The sequence below is a fragment of the Excalfactoria chinensis genome, chromosome Z, assembly GCF_039878825.1.
Source record: "Excalfactoria chinensis isolate bCotChi1 chromosome Z, bCotChi1.hap2, whole genome shotgun sequence".
Classification (NCBI taxonomy): domain Eukaryota; kingdom Metazoa; phylum Chordata; class Aves; order Galliformes; family Phasianidae; genus Excalfactoria; species Excalfactoria chinensis.
The window spans coordinates 49228016-49249548 of record NC_092857.1 but is presented as its reverse complement, the minus strand read 5'-3'; the positions used below and the strand labels follow the sequence as shown (position 1 = coordinate 49249548).

Genomic DNA, 21533 nt, shown 5'->3' with positions numbered 1-21533 from the left:
AGCTTATTCTTTCTTTCTTTCTTTGTAAAAACATGTGACTCCTGATAAAAGAAAAACAGTACATTACTGGAAAAATATAGCTCATTTTAGCGTTTTGCTCTCATTAATTAAGTGCCATCCTTGTTGCATACTAACTCTATGTGTTAGTTGTGCTGTTATTTGGAAATTTTTTTTGTGATTAATGCTTGCTAACTATGTGTCAGGTATCACTCTGATGACAAAAAGTATTTCAAGTATCATTTATATCATCTATGCTTGCCTAACATAAACATATTTTACTATTTTATGGAGCAGCAGTACTAAAACAAGTACAGTACTGAAGAGAAGCAGGCAATGTATGGATCTTCATTGGACTTGGAAGCCAAAGTGATTTTTCTTACTGCCATCAGGGTCTTATTAAATGCCTACAGAATGTGAAAGCAGAGGAAATTTCAGTTATTTCCTTGTTTGTAATTAGCTTTTTCTAACATTCTAACCTTAGAGCTTACCAAACACGACAAATATTCCCTGTCATCTTGGGAAAATCCCTTAACTCTTCTCTGTGAATAGAATACTGTTACTAAGACCAACTTCATATACTGCTTGAAAATCAGTCTTTTAAATTTGCTTTATGACTAAGGCTTTAACCTAGTGGAAAGTACTTTGCAAGTAGAAAGTGTTCAAATTTGGCTTCTGAAATTATAGTAATTTAGTTGTGAATCAGAATAGTTGTTAAACTATACAGTATACTGGCAGTAATTAACACTAAGGAAAAAACACCCTTTTGTAGAATTAGAATTATCTGTCACAGAATCATGTACATTAGAATGGATGTCCAGAAGTTATCTAGTCAGCTGTCCTGGTCAGAGAAGGTCCAGCTAGATGGGGAACATAGTTCTGGTCTTGTTCAGGTAAGTTTTGAATATCTTCAAGGGTTCTGTGATTCTGTGACAGAGAATCTGATTCTGTAGTCCCTCTGGGCAACATGTGCCAGTGCTGAACCACCTCCTGCTGTTACTCTTATTGGTAACAACCTCATAGACATTCCAGTGAAACAAACTCTTGGAGTGTGCATTCATGTTGTATTGCAATGTTTGTTTTCAGCAGTGAAGGTGGAAAATTCCCAGAATTGCTCAGATTGGAAAAGACACCTGCTCCAGTTTTGACAAGTTTAAGTAATTTTTGGGGAGAGTAAGAAACGGAACTAGAATTTTCATGTATCTTTTATGTACATATTTTTAATATAAAAATGCGTATTATTTACAAGTATAGAAATACCATGTTGACTAGTATTTTATGAAAGAAGCATGGACTATGACAGGGATAATTTGAATGAAAAAAAGTGGTTGCAAGTAGTAAGAATAGTGTAATTGTTCATATATTATAAAGTATTGTAGACACATAATTGTATCTAAATTCTTCATCTGTCAGCTTTGGTTGAGAGTGGTGACAATGAAGATAAGTAAACAACAATTTCTTATGCATTTTTAAGGTTAGTGAGCAAAGAATATTCACGTTTTTAGCAGGTGCCTAAGATGTAGAAATGCAGGACATTTAGAGAAAGTTCAGTGCTACTGCCCTGTTGAGAATACTTTGCTAAAGAAATAGAGCTGAGAAGAGCAGAAAACACCTGAAGAGGCAGGGATCCATTAATTTTTTTTGCCAGTGTGTCTAGTAGTGATCATAGTTTTAGTTTGGTTTTGATGTAGTGACTTTTTCAGTAAATAAATATTTACTCTTGGGGCAGTAAGTGGTTTTCCCTCTATGATTTTCCTGAATTGTATTCTTAATTTGTAACATGACTTCATTATGGGAGGAATGACACTTGTGACAAAGTCTTATGCTCTCTTTGTCCTATCTATATATGTGTAAGTGGGAGAAAAGAGCACAGTTGAGGAGACTCGGCAGCTTAAAAGCGAAACAAGAGAAACACCTGAAAGTACTTATCAAGCACAATTTGCAGATGAAATGGGAAGTGTTACCAGTTACAGTAAGCTTTTTATTTATGTCGTAGGAAGACTTTTACAAGATATGAACAGCAGGAGTTAATCTATCTATAGATTATATAGTTAATCTATCTATAGATTATACTTATACGGAGATAATGCAGCTACTGGACAAACAATATTTCTCCTCCCATAGTTTTCAGGAATCATTTTCCTGAGCAAACTGTTCAGTTCTTTGCCATTTTTAATTTGAAACTGAGTCTCTGAAGGTAATTTAAGCAAACTACCTCAACATCAGAAGATACATATGCTGGACAATTTGTTTGTATTTGTGATGTACAAGCTTCTTTATTAAGAGATTGACCTTAAAGCAGATGGTAGAAGACTCTAAAAATGCTCTTAAATTTTTAATTTTTAATATAAAATAAGAGGCTCGAATGACAACTTTCTAGAACTAAGAATGTGTATCATTGCATTTTATTGCATTTCCGTGTATGCGACACAGGAAAAATTAAAGGAAAATTATGTACATAGTTGCTTCTTTTATAGTTAGAATGAGTTGTTGACCATGATTCATTTAGTAGAGTATCCGTATTATAAAATTGCAATGGGATGCTTTCTTTTTCTTTCTTTTTTTTTTTTTTTTTTTTTCTTCCTGAATGCTGGTGGGATAGATACATTACTTAATCTCTTAGTAATGATTGATGGTCTGATCTTAAAGGAAAACTGTTACGCTGTTCATTACTCTTTTATTTTGTGTATAGATAAAACTGTCATTTTGTGAGTAACTCTCAGCAGTTTTGGTCAAGGAAGATTTATTTGATGTTGTTTACTAAATACACTTCGATTAGGTTGAAGCATATAAAGTATGTCTTTTTAGATATGTTACCACTGTAAAGAGTTTTATGTGATTAAGTAAAAACCTCTTGACATTCTGAAACAAAATGAAGACCCTGCTTCCAGGAACTGCAGTTCACTAACTTTGAAAATACTCTCCTTATTGCAGTTCAGTTTTTGGAAAATGTCAGCATCTTGTCTTTGGCTTAGTGGCCACTATGTTTGGAATGATAGTTCTTCACATTTCTAAACTACTTTATAAACATGGAGTAGTTACTCATCTTGAAATATATCAAAATTTAACAATGAAAACCTTCATGAAACCCAGACTTCTTTTCTCCTTTTCTTCACCTTATGCCCGCAGACCCATAGGAGTTAAAACTGCCCACTCATAGGGTGCTTTTCTGAACATTTTTCTAATGTCAAATGTCTGTCTGTAATTAATGTGATCTTTTCAGAATATTATGAATACATTTATATTCTGAGAATTCATTTACCCCAATTTCTGTCTTAGATCTGTTATAACTAGTGGATTGTGTATATGCTTCCTATTCATGTAACAGAATAATGGCAGAGGCTTGAATAGCACCTATTGAAATACTCTCCCTGATTAAAATAATAAAAAAAAAAAAAAAAAAAAAAAAAAAAAAGGTTCTTTTAAGTTGTCTGTGAGGAAATCACTAATACCTGGGGATGTTTGTGCTCTAGAGCTGCTTAATTGGTGCATTTATCCTCTTGAAATTCTGGTGTTCTGGAAGTCATGACTATTAAGTGAAAGTGTGATGGTTATCATAATGCTATCAAATGCTGCATGCCATAAAGTCTTATGGAAACTGCCAGGTAGTCAAAGTAGAATCAGCCACAAGCCTCATTTCTACAACTTTGGAGAGCTACTGTAACATGGCATATAGCTGATCACGAGAGTAAAACATTTTGTCCTCTCCTTGGAAATTATCTTTGTACTCTTCAGTGTTACTGATGAATTAACAGAAGTATTTCAGCTGGTCACTGAATAATTGCTAGTGATGACAATACTGTATAATTTTGTTTCCAGATTACTTCAAATCATCCAGATATTTTTATATCCACATAAATGTTTCATGCTCCTGTCTTTGTCCACCTTCTGTTCAGTTGCTTTCTTTTTCAGTTCATAAGTCTATCACTGTGCCAAGGGAGCAAGAAAGGGAGAGGGGGAGAGAGCAGGGAGATTTGCTGGGATGCTTGCTGCTGCCCTCTCCTCTGCCTCAAATCCACTGTTGAGTAGAGATGTGGAAATAAATTTGTCTGTCATGGAAGAAAAGAAATGTAGACGCAGTGCTACAGCTGAATAAGTAAAAGTATTTCCTTTATGTCTTTCTCCCAGCTTTTCCAAGGCAGACTAAACGCATGTTCAAGAAAACCAAAATCATGAAAGTTTATTTAGAGGATATGCTTATCCTATAGTAATGTACTATTAGAAAACAACGGGTAAAAAAACAACACAGTCTTCATAAGGTAAACAATGCATTCTATTTGTTTTAAATTTAATCAGTTTGCATTGGTTCTGTGAAGCTGTTGGAAATCTAAAAATTTAATTAATGTATATTAACATTATATGGGCACATCTGTCTTTCAAAAAAGCTTTCTAAGTTAAAGGCTTTTAGAAGTATTCAATTAGGATTTTTGTATTTAATATTAATTGTTTTGTCATCCTTACAAAAATTTGTAGAATGAAGGAGAAATGAAAGTGCTGCATTAAATGCAACATACCATTACACTGAAAAACCTTGGAATGAAGAAGTGTTTCATAAGAGGCTGTTTTAGTGATGTTTCTAAACATTTTGATATCCTTATTTTCTGGTTTCGCTTGCAGTAAAGATTCTTATTTCACTGAGTACTGGACATTTTATCTGTCTCATGTTTTACTTCTGTTCTGCAGTGAATGTTGGTAAAATTTATATTAAGCTGTATGCATGTTTTTAATTAAACATGTCACACATAACAATGTGGTATTTAGACCAGAGACTAAGTTTACCTTGCCAGTCTCCTGAAGGGTAAATGTGAAACAGATATGAAAAATACTTAAGTGGAAAAATTACTAGTGTAAATGCTCAGACTGTGATACACATTTAACTTTTTAACCTGTGCTTCAAAAAATGACATTAAAACATTTATAACATCATGATTAAAAACTTCAGCTGTTTGTCAGTGATTACATGGCAGCATGGATTTCTGAGAATTCTTGTGTTTCACTTCAGGTTTAAGAAGGAAAAAAAAGCTATGAGATGGTGTATGGAAAATTAATGCTAAACCAAGCTGTTGTTGTTCTGAGAGGTACAGGCAGTATGTGATAGTAGTTATTGTTTTACTCTTCAGTATACCAGTATACTTATTCTATATATTGTTGAGAAATAATAAAGTAGGGTACTTTCCAGAGTAACAGCAATATTTAAAGTACCTCCATTAAAATGGAGTTCTGGGGGTGGGACCAGAGGAGATGGTCGGAGAACCTGAGCACCCCTCCTGTGAAGACAGGATGGAAGAGTTGGGGTTGTTCGGCACGGAGAAGTTTCCAAGGAGACCTCATAGAGGCCAGGTTGGATGGGGACCTCAGATCTATTGGATATGTCCCTCTGCATCACAGGCAGTTGTAACTAGATCATCTTTGAAGTCTCAAAGATGTTCTATAGTTCTGTTATTCATATGTAGCTGTAAGTGCCTCACAAATATTAACTGGCTTAGGGAAGAAGCAAGAATTTCATTCAGCTTTTTCTTTGTTTTCCTGCTAGTGCGATGATGTGAGACAGAATGTCTCACAAAGAAGTGATGTTTGCTGTTTTAAGAGCAAGAAATGTTTTATTTCTACATTGGTTCAGGAAGAATGGTTTGCATGTCCTCTTACTAGTGTAACATCTTTTGACTGAACATTACATTGCATTTTCAGATAACATTACATTCTAGCTAATTGGCAGTAGGTATGAGTTTCCTTTGGCCAGTTAGGTCGATTATCCTGATTCTGTCCCCTTCCAGCTTCTTGTGCACCTCTGGCTCCTAGCTGTCAAGGCATTCTGAAAAGCTGAAATATCCTTGTCTCTGTGCAGCACTGCTCAGCGACAGATGAAAATTTGATGTTCTATCAACATTATGCCTATCCTAAATCCAAAGCACAGCACCATATTTGTATGTAAATATTACTGTGTGTAGGTGCTTGGTCTGTGCATTTTGTACTTCAATATGGCTTCAGGAACTGACTGTTTGCCTGCTTGTGCAAGCATTGCTTGTCCACTGAATGTGTAGAGCATTTGTTCTGTCTTTTATGTACCTGCAAATTTTTTGCAGTCATATATATATATAACAACAAACAAATATATAATGTGGAACATATATTCTGTTTACTTATAAGTAAATGAAAATGTATGTATCAATAAAAATCAGTATTTTCTTGACTTACTTCACATTTTCCCTTTTATGAAGAATAATTCGATTCCGAAAAATAGGATTATGAGATCCTAGAAAAAGGATGCAGCAGTTAGACTAATTAAATAAGTATTTTCTTATTTTATTTAGCTTTGTTTGCGGCTTGCAGCTGTTACTGTAATTTGGAAATTGATCTTAAATAGCTGCATTTCTGAAAAACTTAGAAAAATACTTCTGTGGTAAAGACTAAGTATTCAGGTGAGACTTTGTAATGTATTGTTTTTTTTCAAATTTTACTTGTTATATTTTATTTCCTAGGGAGATGTAACTGCTTAGGCATTTACCAGTCAGTAGTATTGAGAATGTAAGATTTATTCTGCAGATGAGAGGAAATTGAAATGTAACGATGTGATGAAAGTATGAGATTTGGTAGTTGTTCTCTACTACTAAAGTGTTGGTGTAAAGAAATATAAGAATAAATAAAATCCTTCACTCTTTGGTTACCATAAAATAGGTTTAAATAGGACTGCAAATTTGTATCTAGTTGTACATATATGGTAGATATTTGATTGCAGAATGCTTTGTCAGTTAGATACACTTTTGCACTTGGTGGAAAAAATGATTCTCTTTGGAAAAAAAATTAGATTTTTTTTTTTTTTTTTAAAATTCTTTTTTGGACTAGTTGTAAATAGTTGTAGCAGTGGAGAATGTTTAAGCTCACATTTTTATTTTTATTTTTTTTATTTTTGTATTAAAAACGACTTTAAAATTGTGTGGTTCTTTAAGATGACAAAGCTTTCTTTATCCTGCCACCACTGCCATGACAGTGTTAGAACTGCATTCAAGTCTTAAAATTTATCCACTAGTAACATATACTAAATAAGAAGGTTTTTTTTTGTTTTGTTTTGTTTTTTAATGTTCCATTATATCAGACAGTTTCTGTGAATTATAATTTTTATTTGGTATTGTTAGCATCCTATCATATTTTAATCCAAAACTGTAATTTGTATGGAATCTGTGAGTTTTGTAATGATTACTGATTCCAAAAGTATTTCAGGCATACTACGTGCATGATATTGTAGTAATGTTTTGAAGAACACAGAGTATATTATTGTTAATATGTTTTTATTTGGAGCTATGAAATATAATTACATTTAACAATGCGACTATTTTCAAGTGAGCTTCTTCAAGGCAGATTAATAGTTTTTTTTTCTGGTTTTGAATTATTTGCAGAAAAAGTGTTTTACTTCCTGTTAGTATGCAGCTGTTTCATGAGTCTGCAGTTTCATTTATATACAGTTAAAAGGAAATTGCCTTTAACTTTGGTGTCCAGCAATTTTAGAAAGCATAGTCTGTGAATAAGAATTGTATACTGGGTTCTGTTTCATGTATGAAGATTGGAGTTGAGGAGAGGCAAATTTAATGTGGGATGTTATGAATCTAAGCTTCATGTCATAAATAGATCTTATTCGTAGTGTATTTAAAATAGCAAATATTTTCTCAGTGCTTCATTTAGTTTTTTTATGAAAACTTTTCTTCCAGTATGAAAGTGGAGAAACAGTTGAGGAATATGAGGGGGAATAATGAATGACTAATGAAGGCTTTTCAGAGGAAGGCTAGTTTGAAAGGCTTAATAATGGTAATTATAAACAGCTGAGATCTGTTGCTAATTTTTTAATGATCTGAACTTAAAGATGATGAGTTTGATTATTTACACGTAAGGAATGATTTTTTAAAATTGGAGTTAAAAGTATATATCAACGTTTTAGAAAACTTCTCTTGCTCAGATCATTCTCTTACTGCAAAAATACAAAATTTGTGTGCAGTTTTAAAGATTAACAGAAAATTCTGTGAGTTTTTATTTTCAATGGATGCAAAGATTAATGAAATTTCCTTAAAAAAACCTTAGAAATAGCAGTTTAGTATGTTAAGATTTTTGATGCATCTCTCAGTATTCTTTGAGCTCTGGTTTTCTTTTACAAATGTTGTGTCTTCATTTGGATATATATCCATAAGTGAACGTATAAGGAAAAGTTCTGTCTCTAATGATATTCCATAAATGAAAATCTAATGGGCACCTTCTGGCCTGGGAGAAGGGGAGGGCAAATGAGGTCACTAAGGTAGTGATATATGCTAAGGGAGTTTGGGATTGAATCTAGCTAACAAAGGATGATTATGTCACCATACAGAAGCTTTATAAACACAAATTCTGCAAAAGCAATATAAGGTTGTTTTGGGTTATTGACTACTTAACCAGAGTGGTGACACTGGCTGTAATATACTGAAAAGGGTAAAAGAGCACAGAGTCTTGAAGCATAGTAGTCAAAGGTGATGTCAGTTACAGAATTTCACATTGAGAGGCAACTAGGTTGAGAGTTATAGGCCCTGCCTGTGATATTCGGGAACTGCTTACAGGGTGCCTAAATGGTGATTAAGCCCTTGAAATAATGTAGAGTAGGGCAGTGGTGGAAAGTCCTGTGATATGAACACATCTATAAAAGTGACCACATGCTGAGTTTCAGTAGAAATAATGAAGGTCGCAAAAATCAGAAAGAAGCACCAATGAAAGTCCCCACTTGTTACTGTTCACAACTGAAAGGAAATAAGAAAAACTAAAAAAGAGGTTCTTAAAAAGGGGGTAAAAGGTACAGTGAAGAAAATTAAATCCAACCAGCCAGTAGAAAATACTTAACTGGGGGGAGTGTGTAGCGAGAAAGATTTAAAAAACGGCAGTATCTTAACAGGGAAGGTGAAATGTATTGGAAACTTGAGATTACTGGAGACAAAAGTGTATCAATTAAAATATTAAGTTAGAAGAAGACAACATCATGAAATCTAACAGATTTTGTGATAAACAAACAAACGAAAATAAACACAGTTAAATTACTGCTAGTCGAAGAAAGAAGCTGATAAGAAGTCTTTTCTTAGGTGACTAAGACCGTACCATTCAGTGTAGAAGACTCCCAGGCCAGAGCCTTCTGGAGAGCTCACTAGAAGTTGTGCTTGGAATTGAAGAACCTGCAGAAGAAATGTGGAGTATCTGCACATATGTTCATAGTGAACTGAGCATGAACAAATTGCTGGACTTGCTGGCGTTCACTGCCGTGCTCTTGAGATACTCCAGGATAAAATACTTGCATTACTTCTGGGCGTCTGTAACTTCTTGCCTAGGACTGGCTTGTCCCCTGAGGCAGTCTTCAAATGTTCAGTAATGTAACAACAGGTATTATGTTTTTTTTTGTTGTTTTAGTGGTTTTTATCATGGTCTAGGTAATTATAGGAAAGCAAACCTTTCAAATGCACTGGACTAAGTGTAGCTAAATGATATAAAATAGACTTTACTTGGATAGATCCATTTAGGAAGAGGCTGTAAATAGGAAAATATTTGACAGGATTAAAATTCATAGAAAAGCAGTTTTGGTTGATGAAGATCATTTAAATTTCTAAAACGCTTTTTGATGGACCCTTGTTAAAACCTATGGAAACTAAGCATTAGCAAGATAAAAGTAAATATCCCTGAATGAGAAAATAGCAGCCTAAAAGATGGAAAATTGGGAGTTAGGTGTGAAGAATCATTGGATAAGTTTAAAAATGGAAGTTAAACCACTGAGCTCTGTGTAACTTTGAAAATATATTGTTTTATTAAGCAATAATAATTTCACTCTTTTTTGCTGCCATCCACATTACGTATGCTACAGAACCCTTAATACATTAAATTTATTTTCATTACTTTTGTATGTACTTAGATTAATGCACTCATTGCATCAAAAGGGGAGTAGTGTCGTACTGGGGTTATATATGCGAGAAAGTAAGTTTTGTGCCTTTGTTTTATAATACTAAGTATAGCTAATTATACAGAAGAGCAGTTGGATTATGAATAATATTGCTGTTGTATTTAATGTAACTAATGTTAGTTTTATGAAATTATTTTTTATTTCTATTTCCTTTTATGTACAAAGATCATCTTAATGAAGCCTGTTTAAGAATTTGGTCAATTATATTCATTTTAGTCTCCTAATAAAATTACTCTGCATATTTTAATGGAAAATAGTTATTACATAATGAAGGTAGATTAACTAGAGGCATTACTTCATATCTGATGAAACTTTCTTAGAGTATTAAAGAACCCTCATCTTTTGTGTGCCAGATTTTTTTTATTTTTTATTTTTATTTATTTATTTATTTTTTTCATAGCTCTTCCATTTTATCTTTTCTTTTGAAGAATACCTTGGAAAATGAACATCTGATAATATACATGAAAAGATTTTATAAGATTCAAGATACGTTTGGACAACATTCTTAGTTTTATAATTTTGGCTCATAAATTGCCTTGTATGTATTCAGGACTTGTCCTGTCCATCTCAGGGCATTCTATGATACTCTGATTGAGAGAATTTTGCATTAATAATGTGAATTGTTACAAAAATCAGTGCAAAACATATGCCCGGAACATTTTGTTTCCTGAAAACAATTAAGCACTGGAGCATCATAGAATCATAGAATCACAAGGTTGGAAAGGACCTACAAGATCATCTAGTCCAACTGTCCTCCCATTACCATAGCTACAGCAAACCACTAAACCGTATCTCAGAGCTCCTCATCCAGATGCCTCTTGAACACTGCCAGGGACAGTGATTCCACCACCTCCCTGGGCAGCCATTCTAGTGTCTGACCACTCTCTGAGAGAAAAGTTTTTCTTTATGTCTAATCTAAACCTCCTCTGGCACAACTTGTGGCTATTTCCTCAGGTTCTGTTTGTTGCCTGGGAGAAGAGGCCAGGCCCCTCCTCATCTCAGCCTCCCTTCAGGAAGTTGTGAAGTGCAATGAAGTCTCCCCTGATCCTCCTCTTCTCCAGGCTAAACAATCCCAGCTCCCTGAGCCATTCCTCATAAGACTTGTGCTCCAGACCCCTAACCAGTTTTGTTGTCCTTCTCTGGACACGTTTCAGGGCGTGGAATAGTCAGCCAGTAATTATGTTTCCTGAATTCAAAAACCTGTATAAATGTGATGTACTTTTCAGTTGCATAAGAAAATTTTATGACAGTGGACAGCAGAAGAAAATCCCTGTAAGCTTATCATGTGAACTCTTCCAGCTGATTTTAAAAACAAGGGGAATAAACAGTGCTTCTTTTTCAGAAGAAAAGCAAAGTTATTATTATTTTCCATTTTTCTCTGTTGGTTATTAGTGAGGAAAAGTAGTTCTGTTCTTTCTGGAGGCAGTATTGTGTCTTTTGGAGTAAGTTTTGCAAGTAAGAAAGAGGGATCTGCATTCTTTCACCTTCAATCTTCAGTGAAAGGAGATATGATTGATTTGTTTATAACAACAACGTGTTTTTGTGAAGTGGAAGACTTCTCATGTTTTTGTCAAAGACATCTATTTCAGTATCCATTTAAATCTAATTACAGGAGAAAAACAGTTTTTTTTTTTTGTTTTTTTTTTTTTTGTTTTTGTTTTTTTTTGTTTTTTTTTTTTTCTTTTTTAAGTCACTTCAGAATTATCAGTGTTGTTGATTAGTCCCAGTAATCAGAAAGTTATTGTCAGTTGTCTGAGCCATCTGGTAGTAGTTTTAGTAAGCAAAGCACTAGGTGGTCCCATTTAGATACAACTGGTACAGTATTAATCTTGTAGTGATTTGTTCCATTGAACTTCACATCTTTAGCTATATCAGTTATCCGCAAGTGCTGGAAAGGTATAAATGTACAGAAAGAATGACTTAAGTCTGTGCAAAGCAACCCAACTTAGACAAAATATACATCCTCAAAAATGTTAATCAGACCAGCAAAAATATATTAAGTGTGAGTTAAATCACTTTTTTTTATTGTATAATCCAATTAAATAACGGTTTTAGGCGTTCTGTTGTTTTTTGTTTGACTGTGATGTACATAGTGTGTGTGCCAGCTGGGATTTCTCAGTAGTACCATTCCATATAGCATACATGGTTCCAGTAGGTTCTGACATTGTAGAAAATTGTATGGAGTGGGATCCTTTGGGTGTGTGATGGCTTTGGAATACTAAGATAACAAGCATTCCATATACTTTTTGCTAACTAGTCTGAAAACATATGTGTTCTTTGGCAAATGCAAATATATTTATATTATTATATATATTTTATAATGTAGTGAACATTTTTTGTTTTTATAGGTTGAAATGTTGACACATAGTTACATGAAAGTGTTTCTTGGGCTGAAGTTTGTATATAGCTTGTCAAAGCTTTACATACCTTCGTTTACCCAGATATTCAGAAGTGTTAAAGGGGAAGCTGGGAAGATCTATTGAAAAATTACTCCAGCCATGTGTTTTAATACTGAAGATGTTCATGGTTTTCTGTGCAACTACTTTTTTCTGTAGTTCACCCTCTGAAGATGTTTCTTTAAGTTTTAGGATGCCGTAATTGAAGTATACTTAAAAGATATTTCATATTTCAAAATATTAACAAAAAGGATTCTATCATTTGAATGGAGAAGCATTTAAATCTGAAACAGTGCTTCTGTGGTAAAAGCAAATGTGTGGGATTTGCTGACTTTTCTGACTTCAGATCTGTTATGTGACCTGAAGCAGTTAAATGAGTAGTGAGCACTTTAGTAAAAACCTTGTAGATTGGCTAGTGAAACACATGCAATATGTTTCTAGCATGTAAACATGACATTGCTATAAAATGTTTTTGTAGTTTAGAATTTATTGTTACTTTAATTGAACAAAATATAGATTGCAACTGCCTTAGTTTAAAGAGAGCAACGTGTCTTGGTTGTGGAGAAGAAAAATATAAAGCTTAGATTTAAATTGAAAAAGTAGTTAGTGTTTCTTTTAGTTATTCCCCATTGGTGCATTGCCAAGATAGCAATATCTAGCTGTTTCTTAATGATGCAGTTACAGGAGTCATGTAACCAAGAGCATGTACCTTTTTAAAAAAGAGAAACAACAGGAAAAAAAAAACAACAAAAAAACCCCACCAACAAACCCAGTTTATTAACATAGGAATATAAATAATAATAATAGAAAAGACTAAGAAAAGTTCTTCATTTAGTAATTATTTTAATGTTATGAAGTTCTGTGCTAGTTAAATACTTTTGAGTTATATTGCAACAACTTCATTGCTATGTTGAATTTGCATTATTTTAGATTTTCTATTTCCTGGGTGGAAAGCCAATAGAAGATTAAATTTGCATTTAGAGAATCAATTATAAAAACATAAAAACTTTTAAATTCAAATTTTTATTTATTTATTAATTTATTTAGAAACAGAGTATATTGTTCACTTTTACTGGTAGTAGTTCTATTTAGTTTTACTCAGTCTCTGTAATATTAAAAGCCAGTGATCTGTAAAGAAACCTTATTTAACAAAAGTGTCTTTTTTTGTTTTTAAAGGTATGCTATTTATTTATGCTATTTATTATTTCCATCAGAAAAATATACGTACATGAAGGAATATGTTAATAAGCATTTCAGTACTTCAGCTGAACATGGATTATTTGAATGTGTATTTCTGAAGAGATAGAAGTATGAGAAAAGCTGAGAAATATTTCTTTAACATGTCTTCAAGAATTAATCTATATGATAGAGGATGACAGATGAGCTTCTTGGTTCAGGAACTTTATTAAGTTCTTGAGCGTGTTGTCTGCCTAGATTTTGTGATGCGAGAATTTATAGGATAGCAGATAAAAGAAGATAGCTAATGTATCCTGTTGTTAAAGAACATGGACACAGACACATTTGATTATAGTGGTGACTCATAATAGTCTGACCATCCTTAATATGGTGCTGGTGCCAGAAGAGATTAAGAACTTGCCTTAGTGTATGTAATTGCATAAAGATGTTCTATTGCTATTGTCTGGGAGAACTTATTCTCTGAAAATGAGAACTACTAGATTTCGGTGGATAGGCTTTTTCTGATGACAGAATTATAAGAAGGACTAGAACTGACAGTAGAGCAGGGTTCTTTTCTCAGTGTACAGGTTGTAGGTGTCAGGATGTTGACTGTAGCAGCATGTGAGAAGACCAAGAAAAACAAAAGAAAGGGAAGCAATTCTACAGACCCCCTACATCAGTGGAGAAGGAGAGCAGGAGGTGCTCCAGGTGTCATGCAGCTGCTCCCTGCAGCCCAGGTTAGGCTGTCATTAAAGCAGGCTGTCTCCCTGCAGCCTGTGGGCGCCTCTGTGCAGCCACGGAGGAGCTGCAGTACAGAAGTGGAAGATGCGATCTGGAGGAAGTGCAGCTCGTGAAGAGCCCCTGCTGGAGCAGCCCTGGGCTGAAGCTGCAGCCTGCAGTGGGGCAGGAAGGTGTCATCTAAGGTGAGCTGAATCCTTTGGACAATTGTGGCTGGAGTTGGCTCTCATCTCACATTGGGCAGCTGCTAGGCTCTGCTTACAGTGTCTACCTTTGCAGGACCCTCCTCCTCTCTCCCACTCACAAAATCTAACATAAAACCCTACAAGCATCAGAGGGAAGGAGGCTTGGTGGTCATATGGTAGTCAAGGTCCCACTACTGTGGGACTTTGGATTAATGAATAGTGCAGTTTATTGATGCAACAGATTACAGGTTCTTTTGAGTTGCTGGTGATCAATACACTGCCTGCATAGTGCATGACAGTAACTAAGAATATGAATATGAACAATAGAGCCAACCACAACTGCATTAAGCCATGGAATGACTACAAATTTCTGAATTTCCTACAGAAGAACTTAGTATAACAGTATACTCTTACCCAGTAGTTATTCTATTATGGAGAGGAGAGAGGCTCAGATTGTCTGCTTATCCTGGCTTGTCTGCAGTGGTGTCTTCCCCATTTGCTGATTGTATCTTTCCAGCATCACCGAACTTCCTTTTCCATTAAGGCATATCATACTATTTTCTTACTTTCAGGTGAAGGTTGACTGTGGACGAACATGTACTTATTTTCTTTCAAAGTTTACTTAATTTTTTTTTTATTTTTTTTGTTAGGTGGAAGTCTGCTGGCTTTGCTCTGGCTAGGGAAAATAAGGTAGTTAATCAGTTCCAAAAGTATCAAGTCCCTATCTATGCAAGATGATAATGCAGTCTGCCTACGTGACCTCCAGCCTGCTGCACAAACCATGTTGTTTGGTGCTTGCTAACAGCTAAAGTCACAGGTCACATTGCTTAAGGAGTTATCATGGGATGGATTACCCAGCATATTCCACCCTGGAGGTTTGCTTTCTCTCAAGTGGTGAACATTTTAGTAAGTCAACTCCATTAAATATTCTGTAAGGGTCTTCTTTTGACTCAGTTTTTAGCATGTAAAGTTGATCTGCAGGGTATTTCCAATTTAGTGTCATTTCATTCAACTTTGTCTTTGCAATGTCCTGAGTGGGCTTTCTGTAATATTTGGGCTTGTGACACTGGCAAATCTGGTTGTGAAGGAAAACTTCCTGAGGCTTATGCAGAATACTCATGGTTGTTCAAAGAGATACCGTTGCTCACCAAGTAGGCTTTTCTGTAAATATGGACAACACATCACCATGACCTGATGAACTGGGCACCCTCACAGTAGACGGTATGTTGTTTTCAGGGACAGTGAGTAGTACAGACACTTTCCTAGTGGATAGAGACACAAGTGATCAAATGCTGCAGTTTTTTTTCTCATTCCTTACAAAGCCATTCTGATTATCAGTGCATTCATGCAATGCACTTGAATTCATGTCAGGGAAGAGCACATCAGATGCTTGTGTAGCTCAGCAGAATGGACAGTCTGTGATCAGTAAGTCTAAAATATGTTTGTTGATTATATCATTTCATTATTATTATTTTGTTTTCATTAATGTTTTTTGGACCACTCCACTGGCACAACCATGAATCACTGGCACTGGGTGCTTTTCATAATCTGTAAAATTCACTTACTGTTCATGATGCTCGATATGTGCAGACTGTTAATCACGAATTACGTTCTCTGAAGTTCTCTGCCTCAAAACGTTATAAGGAGAAAGATTAAAAATACTTATTGTTAGAGTGTAGTATTTTATGCAGCAGCCGTTATTGATCCATAGACTCTTTTGATCAGTTGTGAGATAACTGTTGAAAGGCTGAGGAAAAAATTAAGAAACTGCACTTACAAAAGTCATCATTATAATGACAGGCAATTTAGTTTGAGGTAACTGAAGCAGGGAAGAATGCAATCAATCATATCAGCAAGTATATTTACAAATTTTATTAGTCTCTGACAAATGTTACACAGATCATCAAGGTCATTTCATAGTGAAGCTGGGATATTGTTTTCATATTCTTAGAGCAATAAGAACACATTGAATAAAATACCTTGTCCACTTCCCTAGGGTTCTTGCAGTGCAGTGAAGCAGTGAGATAGGAAATAAAACCAAATGCAAAATGAAGTAGTCACTTTATCCTGTTTGTCTAGGGCATGTTTCCAGACTAACAATTCCAAGTCTGGGAAAATGGTCTTATTTTAGTGACAATCACTGTTGGATATTAAGTCTTCTTGTCTTTCCTGTTCCTCATAAATGATTTTTCTGCAGTAAAGCACAATTCCTGGGCCATGAGTTACAGATATTTATATAAGGACACTTGCTAGATGTATTTGTCAGAAGAAAGTTATTGCCAACTTTTGTAGCATATCCCTTAGATAAGAACCCTTCTTGAAATTAAAAACCCTAATAAAGAAACACTAAAAGCTTATTAATAGAGATGGAATTGTCATTTTAGTAAGGTAACAGGTGCTCTTTGTTGTTGCTTGTTTTTTGTTTTTTGTTTTTTTTTAATACTGCTGTGGATTAATCCTGGTAAGCAGCAGAGCTTGCAACACAAATGTTTGCTTATTCCACTGTGAGTTGGGAGAGAAAATTGGAGGGGTAAAAGTGAGAAGATTGGCAAACTGAGATAAAAACAGTCTAATAGGTAAAGCAAGAGCCATTTATGCAAGCAAAGTAAAATAAGACATTCATTCACTGCTTCTCATCAGCAAGCATCTATTTCTGGGAACACATGACTTCATCACTTAAGACAGTTACATGAGAAGACAAACACCATAACTCCAAATGTCCTGTATCTCAGTATCTCAGCTTTTATTACTGAACATGTTATTATATCATATCACACTTTTGTCAGCTGGATCAGCTGTCCTGGTTGTGTCCCCTCCCATTTTCTTGTGCACTAGCAGTAGCTAAAACATTGGTGTGTTATCAACACCTTTTTTTTTTTTTTTTTTTCTTTTGGTCACAAATCCAGAAAATGCATGAGAACTATTAAGAAATGCAATAAGCTCTGTCCCAGTATAAATAAGGGGACTATACTTCTCCTTTGAAAGGCAACGTCTTACAGCAATTGGTTTAAAATATTTGTGCAGTAACTTCTGACATTGCATGTCTTTGAGGAGATGTTAAAATTTGTTGTTCCCCACTGCGTGTTTTTATTTTTGAAATAATTACTTTCTGCCGATCATTTAATAACATACATTATCTGTAACCACTCTGGTTTTGCATTATAAGTTAATGATATATGTAATAAAGAGTAAAAAACACTAAATAAATCCACAGCAGCAATTACTACCACCAAGTTATGGTTTTTGTGCTCTGACTACTGAACTTACACATGTTCAGCATTACGACACTTCCAAAATTTTCCTGTGCAGTAATATTCATTGAATAATACCAAGTAGTCCAGATTTCTCGGTAGATTAAATCTTGAAGCTTCTATAGTTAGTGAGACCTGGCTGATGATTTTATCTGGGATAAGGCGCTTAACAACACAGAAAAATGGATAGAGACTTATGGGACCAGGGAGTCCTATTGCTTGCTAATTTAGATAATCACACAGTGCAGTATTGTTCAGAAGCATATCTGTTTTCATCCAGAAGTGATTATGTTGTTTACTTCATGAATACTGGCAGGTGAAAATGTTAAGAATGTGGATGTCAGTGACTTCAGTCTTCAGACTCATCTAGTTCATGAACAGGCGTTTTTCTGATCCATGTTTGCTATACTCCTAAATTTTCTATGGAAGTTAATATCATTCTGCTTTTGGGGGATTGCATATTCATAATGAAACTACTTAATGCTTATTTCTAGACTTTTTTTTTTTTTAATTTATATTTTATTCTTTAATTCTTACATTGATTCCCACATTCTTCAGTTTAATGAGTTACTTTGTTGTATTCTGTGAAGGGCTTTACTTGTAAGTAGTTGTTATATTTTCTTCATCTAAGATAACTCCCCAAAACATCTGTAAAATATAGAGATGCCATGTTGTCAGTAGTCTACCACAGGTAAACCACTATTGTTTAGAATTTTCATTTGTCTCCACGTTGTTTTTCTTTCCTTAATATTTATTATGTTAATTGTTTAATGATATTAAAGAGGTCAGAAGAAGAGGAACTGAGACACGAGTTAGCTGAGCCAGACACTATTTTTGAAGCATTAAGACTAAAACATCTGAAACAACAGAAAGACAGGAGTTGATTTTTATGGTTGTCCAACTAGATATTCTGTTAATTCTGAAGAAGAAATCTGCCAACGAAGTCCAAAGAGATCTCAGTCCTCATCTGTATCCTGCAAGTTCTACAGATGTATGACAACAAGAGAGCTGGGGATGGAAAAAGGCAAGAAAGAAATACATTTCTATTGCCTTTCTAGGAACAGAAATAACATATTTATTCTAATTTTTATACTCATGAGTATGTACAACTTCAGCAGACAAACTGTCTGTCTCTCTTGATCGCTCCACTGAAAAATTGCTGACATGATACAACTGAAAGTCATTAAACATTGTACTTGGGCACTACTGATGACTGTTTGAGAGCTGACCGTAATTGATTTGCTACAAACTGGAGATGCTGAAGATGCATTGATTATGCAAAGCATTGGATATTGTATAGTTTGCTATATTCACAAAATTGCAGCTGATTTGTGGAGGAATTCATCAAAAGATTTAGGGTGCTGGCAGTACTTCGGGTGTTTTTCAGTAAAGTAATGGCTCATCTTTCCTTATTGATTTTGTTTTACAGCTTTGGCATAAAAAAATTACATTGCTGCTGATAATTGTCATGTTTACTGATAGGAAAGGGGAATGAAGTTGTAAGGGTGAAAAAAGTTAAATTTGTATAGAATACTACAGGAATAGCAGAAAAAAAGTGTTACTTCTTAAAAATCTTGTTGACTCAATTAGAAAGAACTACTTTATATGCCTGCATTTCATGTGCACATTCAGAACTGTGTTTTAGGTTGCTTTTTCTTTCTTTGTTTTGTTTTGTTTTTTTTTTTTCTTTTAAAACCCTTGAGTTTCTCAAACTGAAATGACAATTTGAGATAATAGTTAGTAAATTATATGAAATCAAGTCAAGAAGTTTCAAAAAAATTTTTTTTTTTTTTTTTTTTCTTTTTCCTTGTTATCTTATTTGGTTTTGTCTTTCCTTTTCTGTGACAGTCTCAAGACCAATTGTCATCTGTTTTCTGAATGTGTTGAACTGCGGGAAGTCCATAATTGTATGTTTCTTGTGTCTGAGTGTAGTTTTTTCTCTCCTTTTAAAACTGAATTGCATTACTTCAGCACCCTCTTGTGCTGGTCTTGCCATCATCACACAGTGTGCAGGGCTCGACATAAACCTGTCAGCCATCAGATGTGGATCTGTGCAATGATGAGTTCTGCTGTTTCTGCCTGTTTGCATGGAAGTCTGCTTCTGTTCTGGGCTTAATAAGCATTGTAGCCTGTGTGCAGTCCTAGCTGTTACAGCGGTCCTTCTTGCATTTCTCATCAGCAGGACGCTGTTCTTGACTGCATATGCAGTGACTGAAATAATTCAAACAGCTCTTTTTTCTGTCTTTGGAAATTATAGGAATACAGAATCAAATCCAACTCATGCTCACATGCACATCATATCACATTCTTGTTTCTGATGCTGTTTGTAATCTCTCAGCCATAATTATTCAGGCATGCTTTGCCTAGGATGTGTTGGCAGAGAGAAATGTGACTTTCTGAGTCTTTATAGTTCTCTTGGACCTCCAGCTTCCCAATTCATCAGTTTCTGCTCTATCTGTGAGGGCCTTTATGAGATGATTGACCGTTCTCTCTTAGTCTTTGGCCTTGGAAATGTGCAGTTATTTAAACCAGATGGCAAAAAGTCACATGGATATCACTGATTTGTTTACATGCCTCTCTGACTGTGTTATTTCTGCTTGTTTTTACATATTCTCTATTTCTTTTGACATCTACATGCCCAGAGCCTCTTCAGATTGAACTGTTTCAGGACAAAATTAGTGATGTAAATGAAACCAACCAGGTACGCTACTGTACATATGATTTTCCTTGGAAATAACCAATTTCCAAATTCTCCAACCAATTTCCATGTTCTCTCAGGTTTCATAAGCAGAACTCAAGACTGCTTTTTCTAAGTTTATGATAGCAAATAATACAAAACTAGAAATCTCCCTACTTTTGCATTTTGACAAGCCACTCTGTGGTAAAAAGTCTCTTTGAAAAAAGAGAAAATCCTCTCAAAGTATCTAGTATGTTCTAAAGAATTTTGGCAAATTATGTTCCCTGTGATGAACTCCTTCACGGTTTTCCTTGCTGTTTTAGCTGAGACAAAGCAGAAGTCATAGGATGAGTTTCTTTATATTGTTTGTTTTTCAGTTAAAAAATAACATAGCTCAGTTTCTCTTTTAGGATTTTCAGTTGTTGCTGTCACAAGGTGTAATGGTGTACTCCGTGTCTGAGCAATGAATGATGTGTAAGTTATAAAGCATAGAATGGGCAGAGCTTTCACTTAAGGATTTCCTTTCTGTGAATAGAGGTGATATTTATTAAGAAGTATAAAATTACATTTTCTTTGATTTAGTTGCAAGAATGTGTATGTGTATCCTATACAGTATCAATTAAAAAAAAAAAAACTTTCTGAACTGCTGTCTTATTTGGGTCTGAGTTTTTGTATTTGTGCATATTAAAGCTCTATTGCTGCCACTGAAATTTTTGTTTTTATTGTCCCTATGTTCAGAGGTCACTCCTACCAGTTACTGCTGATATCAAACTGTGATTGTAATGAAGTAGTAAATCACAGTAGTGAACACTGAAGATTACCATTTTAATGACTAGTTTTCCTGCAGCTTTTCATTGTAGGCCAGCTCTACTCATGTAATAACTCTCACAGGGTGTAATATGTTTACTTCTTATCATAAAATTTCATGGCAAACTCTCTACTGATTTGTAAATGGAGGGACAAAACCCTGAAGATGCTATTAAGAGAATTATGATGCCCAACCTGGTACATGAGGTTTTCTACTGAGCAGACCATACAAAGATTGTGATGCTGAGTAGATCAGAAAGCATGAAGAGGTACTTCATATAAGTGCAAGACCTGGAGGATGTGGTTTAACATATCTCTCTGCTAGTCTTTTTTTTTTTTTTTAATATATAT

General features: G+C 34.6%; 1 protein-coding gene across 1 annotated transcript in view; it reads left to right on the top strand.

Moving 5' to 3' along the window:
• Nucleotides 1-21533, top strand: part of FBXL17 (F-box and leucine rich repeat protein 17) — a 293402-nt gene that overhangs the window by 47823 nt on the left and 224046 nt on the right. The gene's annotated exons all lie outside the window — the stretch shown is intronic.